A 13,000-nucleotide genomic window follows, 5' to 3' on the forward strand; every position below is an offset into this window, starting at 1 on the left:
CATAGATGTTGTGTAGAGAAAGATGACACTGAGTTTCTGACCCCCAACTCCTCCCTCTGAGTACTATAATCACAGGTGTGTACCACCAGTCCAGTTTCGTGCAGCATTAAGAATTAAAGCCAGGAGGTTGGGGATTTAGCTCAGTGGTAGAGCGCTTGCCTAGCAAGCGTAAGGCCCTGGGTTTGGTCCCCAGTTCCGGAAAAAAAAAAAAAGAAAAGAAAAAAAAAAAAGAATTAAAGCCAGGGCCTCATATATGCTAGGCAAGAACTCTGCCAACTATGCTGTTTCCTCCCCTTATATTGGATGTTATATTTCTATTAACAAAACCAATTTCAAAGATGGAGTTAAGTTTCTTCTTCTCTTAGGGACTAGTGTCTCTGACTAGGTGCCATCACATAGGGCAAAGGGAGAGAATGCATTCATTGGAAGGACATTGCAAGGGTTATATGAATCCCCACAGGACTTTGTTGCCAATTTTCTACATTGATCTTCAACCTTGATGCCTAATAGACTTATATGATAACCTTGAAATGCAAGCAATACATAGCCTCTATTTAGACAAATTATAGTGGACTCTTTGGGTAGTGTTCATGAATAAGAATAATTATAGGGTTCTTTAACTGCTTTTCAAGCATAGCCATGAGTTAAGAACTGCTCCTCTAAAATGGTAGAACTAATAGTAATCGTTTTTAACTTCTAGGTCCACTTTTTAGCTCAAAAAAAAAACCAATAAAATTCAAGAAGAGAGAATGTAAGTAGTACTGTTTATATTGACAGGTTGGCACTAGGTTAAAAATTAGCCACTGTCAAGAAAGCAGAGTCAAACTGAAGCCAGAAAAGACAGGAGGCCTCAAAGCAGCTGAATTTCTGATTTCATCACAAACCCAAAAAGCATCTGTCACACCACCCATGGGTGTGATAGGAAATGCTTAACCAGGTTGATAAAATTATGACAGAACCCAGATTCTAGTTGCTCAGCACAGAATGACACTTTAGAGCACAAAGAGTCCCAAGTGTCCTGGAGAGCTTATGGGGGATGTTTGGCCATTGGAAGGGAGACAGGAAGGCCAGAAGAGACAGGGAATCGAAGTCCTGAGTATCTGCTAAATCACATAATAACTGCTGTTCCACTGGGCAGGTTATCAAGTTTTGCCTTGCTTTGATGCCTCCTTAAGCAGGACCTGAGATGGAAATCTTGAGTATGAATAATTTGTCTGATGGTGAGGAAAACACATCAGTAGTAGAGTGGAGACCTCAGACAGGAAAGGCAGATAACAAAGGGCTTGCTACATAGCAAACTACCCCGCTCAAAACTGGAGCTAAACCCATCTGCAGGGAAAAATGTGAGAGTCTGTGAAGAATTGTTTTATTCAGGGTGAGGTGTCAGAAACTTATACACCACAGGCTATTCATCATAAGCTTACTGTGGCATTAACAGAAGACATTAACACTTGGCACTGTAGGCCTTCTGGGTACCTGAGATGTTGGCATTGCCTTCACTAGGCTTCCAATGAAATAATGAGATTGATAGGAGGAGCCCCAACAGAAATGGATGCAACAAAGAAGAGCTAAATGAGGAGATAGAGAAAGTCAAGACTGACACAAGAATGCCTATTGTTAAGGCACTTGATCACCAGAAGTGTGTACAAACAGTGTGCTCTTCCCAATATAGTGTGCACACTATCTGTAATTATCAAATAATGGCTTTCACAGTCAAAGCACCATGTAAGCATTTGAAAAGGACATGGTTTGTAAAGTGGGAGTTTTATGTCCCAATTCAACCACCTACTAGTGTAAGGTCTTCATATGATGGCTTAACTTCTGCTTAGCTATTCAATAAGACCACTCAATACTATCCAACTGATCTTGCTTACACATGCCTGTAATCCCAGCACCTGGGAGCCAAGGCAGGAGGTTCACTGTGAGTGAAAGTTCAGTCTAGGTTATATAGTGATAATCTGTCTCACAGATAAAATTCACAAAAGCAATAATAGGGCACATAGATGGCTCAATGTTAAGAGCAATTGATGTACAAAATGAGGACCAAAGTTCAGATCCAACTCCCACAAAAATAACCAGGTAGCTTTCATATGCCACTCACTCCAGCTATGAGGGAAGCAAAGATCAGAAAATCACTGTGGCTAGCTGGTGTAAGTGTGACAGAGATAACATGAGCCCTAGATTGATTAAGGAGTCCTGTCTCAAAGGAGTATGTGGAGGGTGATAAAGGAGACACTTGGTGCTTTGCCCTGGCCTCCATGTGCATCCACAGATGTGTTTACCCACAGACATGCACATACACTCACATAAATACACACAGACAAACAAGTAAGTCTCAATAATAGCTAAGTATTGTTGAAATCACAAGCACAAGAGTATGTAGGGAAATCAAAAAGCAAGAATTCAAATGTTGACTCTCATCATCTCCCTTATCATCATTAACTAACTAAAGAAATCTGCATGATGCACATAAAGTGAAGGGCTGTTCTCAATTCCTTAACAGTTCATCTCTACTAACTCACATTAAAAGTTAAGGCAATCAATATCAATAAAGAAATAGGTGGGAACGAGCGGTGTGAGAGAGGGAGAGGAAGGAGCAAGAGAAAGAAGGGGATGAGGAAAACAAGGATGGGGGAAGGAGAGGAGATGGATGTTTATGGGCCTAAAAACAGAGACTATAGAGGAAATGCTTACTTCTTTGCTTTGTTTGTTTCATTTTCTTCCCTTCTGCTTCCAGGTCACCTTAAAACAAGAGTATAACTGTCTTCATGGTGTCGGCTCTTCGACATTGAGGGCTTAAATTCTCCTATATACACGCAAGCACAGTGTAGAGCCTGGGGAACTAAATGAGTTCCTAGCATGTAAGTGGAACACAGAAGGCACAACTGAGAGATGAGAGATAAACATGGATGTCTTCTCAGGATGAACAGAATCTTGTCACACTGGACTAAAGGGTTGCTGGTGAGGCTGCACCATGAATATTATTGTTGCCTCTCAGCTGGTCCCATAGTCTTTTCTTCCACCTAATCCTTCAGAAAGAGATATCAACTTCTTGATCACTGAAGGATCCACTATGTGTTTACCCTAAAAATTATTTACCTGTGTTGATCAGTCTCTTGCCTTCTCATAGGGCTAATGTTTATTCTTCTAAAGCAGTGGTTCACACCCTGTGAGATGTGATCCCTTTGGGGTTACATATCAGATATTTACATTACAATTTATAACAGAAGCAAAATATCACTTATGAAGTAACAACAAAATAATTTTCTGGTTGGGGTCACCATGTAGGACCCAATCAATCCTAAATCCGGTAGGTACCACTCATGAAAACACTGAGAAAGAGAGCGATGCAATCAAGCAAGAGGTTGAATTATCAAGTGCACTGGAGTGGCCCTGTAATCAAGACAGATGCGACCCTGAAGAAAAAAACCACACACCTTTTATACTTTTTCAGGGTACAGGCTTTAGGTTACAACATGAGTTGGTTATTTCTCATTGGTGGGAGCCTATTGCCTTTTAATTCATTTAGGTGTACCTATTTTTGAATTCATTGGGCCCTTGGTGGAAATATAACATGGCATGAAGGGGTGGTGAAGGGATCCGCCCTTACTGCAGTTAAGCTTATTCTAAGGGATGGGGACTGCTAAGAACAGTTGGCTCATTCCTGGAAAAGGTGTTATCCAAGAATTCTTTGGATAGTGTGTTAAGTCCACAGCTAAAAGACCCCGGGTGGGGAGACCATATAAATCTCAGGATGACGACCCCCAAGAACTCATAGGCCGTCCTTGTTGTAATTTGCAGGGAACATTGATAGGAACAGTGCGGTCGAGACTCGTATCCCACACAGAACAGTGGAGTTCGATCCCCAGTAGCTAAGAGAAGGGAATTTAAAGGAAGAAACTCACAACCCAAGGGGGTGGGGAGGGCATCTAGGAAATGTCAAAGAATACCAAGGAAAATCACAAGGAGGAGCTTTCCTGTTTCTCCAAGATTGTTTAACTTTATGGTCCACCAGTTCCTGGGGTTTTCCTGTTTCTCAAGATTGTTCTTTAAGATTTTAATCTAACCCCAGGTCACCTCTAGTTCTGGGAGAGAGTTGCTGAACTAGCTGGTATAATTGCAGTTCAGGGCGGATCAATTTCTTTCTTCTACTCTAAACTTTTTGTCTAGGGAAGCAACCTTAAAACTTCTACCTTTGCAGCACTGGTGTTCCCTAAAACTGGCATCCTAGGTTGAATCTCACAACCATAATAAGAGGAACTTCATTAAAAGTTAAGCATTAGGAGGAACTTCTCCAAGATGTGTTCTGAGACCTCTGATTGTTTATAAAGCAGTGATCATACCCTCAGATTGCTGCACTGGTCTTCCTTTCTGAGTTAGAGAAAGTAATTATGTATTTTTCTATCATGACTCCTCACTCTGCCTCTCCTCTATAGCCCTCCCACTCTCCCTCTCCCTCTCCCTCTCCCTCTCCCTCTCCGTCTCCTTCTCCTTCTCTTTTTCTCTACCCAGGGTCTCATTAAGTATCCTCAGATAGCCTGGTAACATTTCATGTTCAAACCATAACATCCCCTAAGGGGCTTTTCCTGAAGCAATAAGGTAGTCCTAGGATGTGGTATCCCAAACCGCTATTTTCTTCTATTTTCTATTTTCTTCTAATGCCTGTCATATGGAATTCTTGGAGATGTGGTCTACATAAGGATCTCTTTATGGATATCAGGAAAGAATTCATGAGGAAAGGGAGAGGCTTGGGAGACATAATGTAAACACTGCTGGGAATGAAGTTGACTCAAGTGAAAGGCAGTCACCTGCTTCATCACCTGGAAAGGACACAGAGCCCCAGAGTTTTGGCTTAGTCTGTCTTCATTCTCCATGTCCTGGTGCCATGATAAAGGATGTGGAGCTATAGAATTGTTTTCAAAACTAACCCAATTGTATTTTAGAAAAGGGATTTATCAGGACTCAACTACATTTTTAATTCCCAGTTTAGTCTTCTAGTTATTTGTGGGTAAAGTACTCTTTAACAGGCCCAAGCATGGCAATCATACCCCCAAGCATGACAAATATGGCTCTAACAGGTATTGCCTTTTACCCTTCTATCTCCCTTGCTAAAAACTGTAAAAATGCATTCCTAAAACAAGCCCCAAAGCCCATTCCCTTATTTGGCCACTGACTCATTCCTGAGACAAAACACTGGGGTTGAGCAATCAAAATTCATTATTTTGCTAACATGTCCAATCAGAATTTACCAACTTACCCTAGTATAGATTCCTATTCTCCTTAAAACCACACTCCTGCAGAAACACCTGCTATAAACTGTTTGCTTGCCTGCTTGCTTGCTGCTACTGTTATTGATGATGATAGTGATGGTGGTGGTGGTGGTGGTGGTGGTGGTGGTGGTGGTGGTGGTGGTGGTGGTGGTGGTGGTGGTGGTAATGGTGGGGATGGTGGGGATGGTGGGGATGGTGGGGATGGTGGGGATGATGATGATGATGATGGTGATGATGATGATGATAATTTCCATTTCCCTTTGCTCCCTTCCCACCTCCCCCACTTGTCCTCCCAGGATCATAAGTCTCCTTTATTGTGGAGAGCCTTTTGAGACTGTTTCTAGAAACTTGGTGGGAACTTGACATCAGGGCCAGAACAAAGATGTAAACTCAAGGCTAGACTCTGACTTTGGGTCTGGACTCAGTAAATAGGCCCAGATTAAGAACATTTACATTTGAGTTAGTGCAAAGCTCAGAGCAGGCTCAGGGGAGGCTTGTGGGGCATTCCCTTTGTCTTGGTCATTCTGACTAGCCCCTAGAAAGTTATTTACAGGATTTTGTTTATTGCCTTGCTTGTTCCTTGACCCAGAACTGATCTTATCATTTTGAATGGACTTAAAGTGGTATAAAAGCTGACTGGAAAATAATAAATCTGCTTCAGCCTCAGCAATGGCTGGAGTCATGTTATAATGTTATCTAATTGTCTGTTTTCTTTTCAATCCTCACTCCTGCCCTGGTGAACCTGTTGACGACTGAGCTGGCTTGGTCAAATGACACCTCAAGGTTGGAGCTCCAGTAAGCAGGATACAGTGAAGGACACAGCAGGAATTAAAGCACAAGTGAAGAAAAGTAAAGAAGATTTGGGCCAGTGGTGAATAAACCTTGTAAAAAGGGATAAGGTACTGGTAAAAGGCTTTTGTGTATGTGTTTAGAGATATGCTAAAAATCGAGAGGAGCGAAAATAATTCTCATAGGTGCTTTAAGTCTTTTTACTCCGATTAGAGATAGTTTAGTCCCTAGACTTGAGAGAGAGAATGCATTTGAGGAAATCAGTCCTCCCCTCCTGTATGGGGATGCTTTGGCCAAAGAGAAGGAAAATGCATATACGCTATTTCAGATCCTTCCTAGGGACAGGAGGAGGTCAGGAGACATCCTGCTTCCTCTGGCTCCTACTGGAGGAATGCTTACATTCTGGTTCTTGGTCCCTTTGGTGGGACATCTAGTTCTCTTCCTTCTATGTCTATTGTCTGTCCTTGGCACACCAATCTGTCCTTGTCTGTGTTTTCATTTTGTCGTTTAATTGTTTATTGCTCTGTGTTCCGTGTTCAAAAGAAAAAATGGCTAAAACTTTATCTACTGGTTATTCACCCCTTGATTTAGTTTTATCTCATTTTGAAATAATAAAAAGCAGTCTCAATTGGCCTTTACAGCCCTGCACCTGTAGCTAGGAGTCTAGGTCAGCTGGAAGAGGCCCCCAGGGGCGGATTTTCTGCACAAGCGGCTCTTAAAGAGTCAACTGCTTCTCAGCTTCTGTGGTAAGAGAGCTGATAGCTGTTTCTCCTAGAAAAATCTCTGCGATTGTGTTCATTGGCTTCAAGAGGTGACAAGGTACTCCTCTCTTGAAATTACAGCTAGAAAAAGTAAGGAAATTGTGTTTGGTCTAATATTAAGGATATGTGTAGCCACTTCATTTTTGTTTCTGACTGGTTTTATGTATAAATATGCTCTCCATGTCTCAGTTATAGATTATTGGCTTATAAATTATTGGGTATGATTAAAAAGTTGTAACATTGGTAACAAAAAGTTGGCTTAAAACTGGTAACTCAGATGGAGTTATTCTAGACAACACATGGCATGAGCCAACCTATGGAAACAGGTCTCTAAAATACCTCTAAATTGAGTAATACTTTATGTAATTCTTATGCTAGAAACCATACTTACAACAGACAGGATTTAGGGTAGTGTCTCTTTAGTGAGGTATTGGAGGCTGTACCATCGTGTGTTCATGTGCAGAAATTGGCAGTCAAACTTTGTAGCATGAGGATGATGCACTTAGTGTTGATTTTGGAGACTGGATAGTTTGTGGGAGGTTGGGTTTTCCTTTCCAAAGGTGTATTTGTGCTCTGGTGTTACAAGGGAAACTTCAAGATTATGGTTGAACTACCAGTGTTCCATTGGCTGCAGTTTGCAGTTCGATCACAGGCTCAGGAATCTAACTCACACATAATTGTAAGTAAGAAAAAAATCAAGCAGGTGGGGACTGTTGCAGGATTTGCAAAGGGTTGATGAGGCTATGGAACTTGTGAGAGCATTACAGCCTGTTTGCTTACTCCAACTGCCATTTCAGAAAATGCATATAGAATTATTAAAGATTTAGAGGCTTTTAATTTATATACTGGTAGCCAATATTTAGCTAATGGTTGGCAATTGCTTGAAACTGTTCCCCTTTTAGATACTGATAATTCTCAAATTTCGCAATTATTTATGCAAATACAACTTAATTTAAGAGAAGATACAGTTCCTTAACTTTATAGGATATTTAAGAGCTCATACTGAATTGCCCGGATCCCTTAGTGAGGGCAATGCCACAGCAGATTTGTATACCAGACCTTACACAGGAACAATTAGACAAAAAACCTCATTCTTAACATCATCAAAATAGTAATAGCTTGAGACAATAATTTGGTATTTCTAGTTACTGTGCAAGTCAAATTGTAAATACCTGTCCTCAGTGTCTTCAGTTTCTTCCTGTACAACATAATGGTGTTGCTTCCTGATGACTTGTACCTAATCAATCATGGCAAATGGATGTTACTCGTATTTCTGATTTTGGAAAATTAAAACACGTACTTGTGACTATTGACACCTTTTCAGGCTTTCTAGTTGCAACTGCTTTAACATGAGAAGCATCTTAAAATACAATTACTCATCACCTACGTTGTTTTTCTATGCTTGGTGTTTTAAAACAAATAATGGAACTATCTATTGCAGTTAAGCATTTGCAATATTTTATCAACAATATAATATTACCCATATTACTGGGATTCCTTATAATCCTCAAGGGCAAGGTATTGTAAAACTTTGAAACAATATCTTCATAAAATAAAAAAGGAGGAGTTATATCTCCATATACCACACAATTATTTAAATCATGCTTTTTTATTTTAAATTTAAAAATTTTGATGCCAAAGAACTTTCTGAGTGTCTATGGCACCCTACAACCATGCATACTTATGCGTAGGTAAAATGGCATATGGCATGATCCTGATCAGATATTAATATATGGGAAGAGGGCATGTTTGTGTTTTTTCTACAGGATGCTACAGGAGTGTGCTACCTTCCAGAGTGATTAGTGAGACATTATGATGCTGGGACAAAGAATGATACTGACCTGTGAGTTTGCTGAATGCCCTGACAATGGTGACTGAGAAGCTGTTTTGGACCTATGTTCCTGACCCACCACTGATACATCCAGCAGTATGGTCCAGACTGGAGATTCTTTTTTTTTTTAATTAGATTTAGTGAATGTATAAGTTTTAATTGTCTTTATTAAACGCATTTGTGATTAACTCTGAGTCGCCGATATTGTATTCATTTCATAGTTTTCTAAACTAGATATATTTCTTTTTTTATCTTTATTAAAATCTGCTAAATCCTGTTTATTTGCTTTTGCATTTTTCTCTAACAATGTAATATTCCATGAAAATGCAATTCTTTTAAAATAATTTAGTGTTTTTTTGTTTTTTGTTTTTTGTTTTTCAGGTTTTCTTTTTCATCTTTATTAACTTGAGTATTTCTTATTTACATTTCAATTGTTATTCCCCTTCCGGGTTTCTGGGCCAACCTCCCCCTAACCCCTTCCCCTCCCCTTCTCTATGGGTGTTCCCCTCCCCATCCTCCCCCCATTACCGCCCTCTCCCCAACAATCACGTTCACTGGGGGTTCAGTCTTGGTAGGACCAAGGGCTTCCCCTTCCACTGGTGCCCTTACTAGGCTATTCATTGCTATCTATGAGGTTGAAGCCCAGGGTCAGTCCATGTATAGTCTTTGGGTAGTGGCTTAGTCCCTGGAAGCTCTAGTTGCTTGGCATTGTTGTTCATAAGGGGTCTCGAGCCCCTTCAAGCTCTTCCAGTTCTTTCTCTGATTCCTTCAACGGGGGTCCCGTTCTCAGTTCAGTGGTTTGCTGCTGGCATTCGCCTCTGTATTTGCTGTATTCTGGCTGTGTCTCTCAGGAGAGATCTACATCCAGTTCCTGTCGGCCTGCACTTCTTATATTTCTTTATTTGCATTTCAAATGTTATTCCCTTTCCCGGTTTCCTGTCCATAAGGCTCCATCCACTGCCCCTCCCCCATACGGGGGTTCCCCGGACATTCACCCCCCCTACCGCCCACCCCACACATTCCCCTGCATGGGGGAGGGGGATGGGGGGGTCCAACTTTAGCAGGACCAAGGACTTCCCCTTCCACTGGTGCCCAAACAGGGCAATTCTCTACTACTTATGCAGTTGGGGCCCCTGGTCAGTCCATAGATAGTCATTTGGGAGTCGTTTAGTCCTGGAAGATCTGGTTGGTTGGAGTTGTTCTTCTTACAGGGTTGCAAGCCTCTTTATTTCTGTCAGTCCTCCCTCTAATTCCCCAAAAGAATGTCCCGTTCTCAGTTCTGTAGTTTGCCGCTAGCATTGGCCTCTGTATTGGACATGCTCTGAATGTGTCTCTCAGGAGAGATCTATATCCAGTCCATTTCAGTATGCACTTTTTAGCTTCATCAATCTAATCTAGTTTTCATGGCTGTATATACATGGGCCACATGTGATGAAGGCTCTGAATGGCCATTCCTTCAGTTGATGTTCTAAACTTTGCCTCCATATGCCTTTCCTGTGAATATTTTTCCCCTTTTAAGAAGGAGTGGGAGTATCCCCATTTTGGTCATCCTTCTTCTTGAGCTTCATGTGGTCTGTGGATTGCATCATGGGTAATTCTAGCTTTTTGGCTAATATCCATTTATCAATGATTGTGTGGGGAGCAGCGCGGTGGAGCAAAGATGGCACCAACATCCAGTCCCACCTGTGTAAACAACTTATCGTGCATGCGCAGGCTGGTCCCCTTACCAGGGCAGCTGTAGGATAATGAGGTGATCCAGCGCTCTCCTGTGACACAGCAGTACTGCGCATGCTCGGGTTTTGCACATGGCATCAGTCTGGCCAGGGCGGTACTATGTTAATGAGGCGATTCATGCTCCACCTATCCCTGGAGGACAAGTAGCATAGCCCCAGCCTGCTGTGTATATAAGGTGGGAGTTTTTGCTGCTCGAGGTCCCCGTATCAGCAATGAAGGTGGTCCTGCAATAAAGGCTGTTGAGAAGAATCCGACCCTGTTGCGTCTTCCTTGCTTGCCGAGGTGGGTGTGACATGATTGCATACCAAGAGTGTTTTTCTGTGATTGGGTCACCTCACTCAGGATGATATTTTCTAGTTCATTACATTTGTCTATAAATTTCATGAAACTATTGTTTCCATTGTGTAGATGTACCACATTTTTTTAATCCATTCCTCTGTTGAAGGACATCTGGGTTCCTTCCAGCTTCTGGCTATTATAAATAAGGCTGCTATGAACATAGTGGAGCATGTGTCTTTGTTGTATGTTGGAGCATCTTTTGGGTATATGCCCAAGAGAGGTATAGCTGGGTCCTCAGGTAGTGCAATGTCCAATTTTCTGAGGAACCGCCAGACTGATTTCCAGAGTGGTTGTGCCAGTTTGCAAGCACAGTATCAATAGAGGAGTGTTCCTCTTTTTCTACATCCTTGCCAGCATATGTAGTCACCTGAGTTTTTGATCTTAGCCATTCTGACTGGTGTGAGGTGGAATCTCAGGGTTGTTTTGATTTGCAGTTCCCTGATAACTGAGGATGTTGAATATTTCTTTAGGTACTTTTTGGCCATTCAATATTCCTCAGCTTAGAAAGTTTCGTTTAACTCAGTTTTTAATATGGCTATTTAGCTCTCTGGAGTCTAACTTCTTGAGTTCTTTGTACATTTTGGATAATAGCCCTCTATCAGATGTAGGATTGGGCAAGATCTTTTCCCAATCTGTTGGTAACTGTTTTGTCCTAATGAGAGTCCTTATAGAAGCTTTGCAGTTTTATGAGGTCCCATTTGTCGATTCTTGATCTGAGAGCATAAGTCATTGGAGTTATGTTCAGGAAATTTTCCCCAGTGCCCATGTGTTCGAGATTCTTCCCCAGAAAAATCAGACAACAAAAGGAGATTAAAGGGATACAGATTGGAAGGGAAGAAGTCAAAATATCACTATTTGCAAATGATATGATAGTATATTTAAGTGATCCCAAAAGTTCCACCAGAGAACTACTAAACTTGATAAACTCCTTCAGCAAAGTGGCTGGGTATAAAATTAACTCAAATAAATCAGTAGCCTTCCTCTACACAAAAGAGAAACAAGCCGAGAAAGAAATTAGGGAAACGACACCCTTCATAATAGTCCCAAATCATATAAAGTACCTCGGTGTGACTTTAACCAAGCAAGTAAAAGATTTGTACAATAAGAACTTCAAGACTCTGAAGAAAGAAATTGAAGAAGATCTCAGAAGATGGAAAGATCTCCCATGCTCATGGATTGGCAGGATTAATATAGTAAAAATGGCCATTTTACCAAAAGCGATCTACAGATTCAATGCAATCCCCATCAAAATACCAATCCAATTCTTCAAAGAGTTAGACAGAACAATTTGCAAATTCATCTGGAATAACAAAAAACCCAGGATAGCTAAAACTATCCTCAACAATAAAAGGACTTCTGGGGGAATCACTATCCCTGAACTCAAGCAGTATTACAGAGCAATAGTGATAAAAACTGCATGGTATTGGTACAGAGACAGACAGATAGACCAATGGAACAGAATTGAAGACCCAGAAATGAACCCACACACCTATGGTCACTTGATTTTTGACAAAAGAGCCAAAACCATCCAATGGAAAAAAAGATAGCATTTTCAGCAAATGGTGCTGGTTCAACTGGAGGTCAGCATGTAGAAGATTGCAGATCGATCCATTCTTATCACCCTATACAAAGCTTAAGTCCAAGTGGATCAAGGACCTCCACATCAAACTAGATACACTCAAACTAATAGAAGAAAAAGTAGGGAAGAATCTGGAACACATGGGCACTGGAAAAAATTTCCTGAATAAAACACCAATGGCTTATGCTCTAAGATCAAGAATCGACAAATGCGATCTCATAAAACTACAAAGGTTCTGTAAGGCAAAGGACACTGTCATTAGGACAAAACGTCAACCAACAGATTGGGAAAAGATCTTTAGCAATCCTACAACTAATAGAGGGATTATATCCAAAATATACAAAGAACTGAAGAAGTTAGACTACAGAGAGAAAAATAACCCTATTAAAAAATGGTGGGGTTGGGGATTTAGCTCAGTGGTAGAGCGCTTGCCTAGCAAGCGCAAGGCCCTGGGTTCAGTCCCCAGCTCTGAAAAAAAAAGAAAAAGAAAAAGAAAAAGAAAAAAATGGTTTTCGGGCGGAGGAAAACACCGGAGGCCATCTGGAACCCTGGGGCACGGAGGCTCCCGGAAGAGGCGGCGCAGATCATCCCGGTCGCTGCCACCGCGGAGAGCCCGTGGGCAGAACCCCGCGAGCGAACTCGAGCCTCGGGGCCACAGGTAAGACTAACTTATCTGCTGCAAGTGACTTGCCTGGTG

Source organism: Rattus rattus, chromosome 3, assembly GCF_011064425.1.
Source record: "Rattus rattus isolate New Zealand chromosome 3, Rrattus_CSIRO_v1, whole genome shotgun sequence".
Classification (NCBI taxonomy): Eukaryota; Metazoa; Chordata; class Mammalia; order Rodentia; family Muridae; genus Rattus; species Rattus rattus.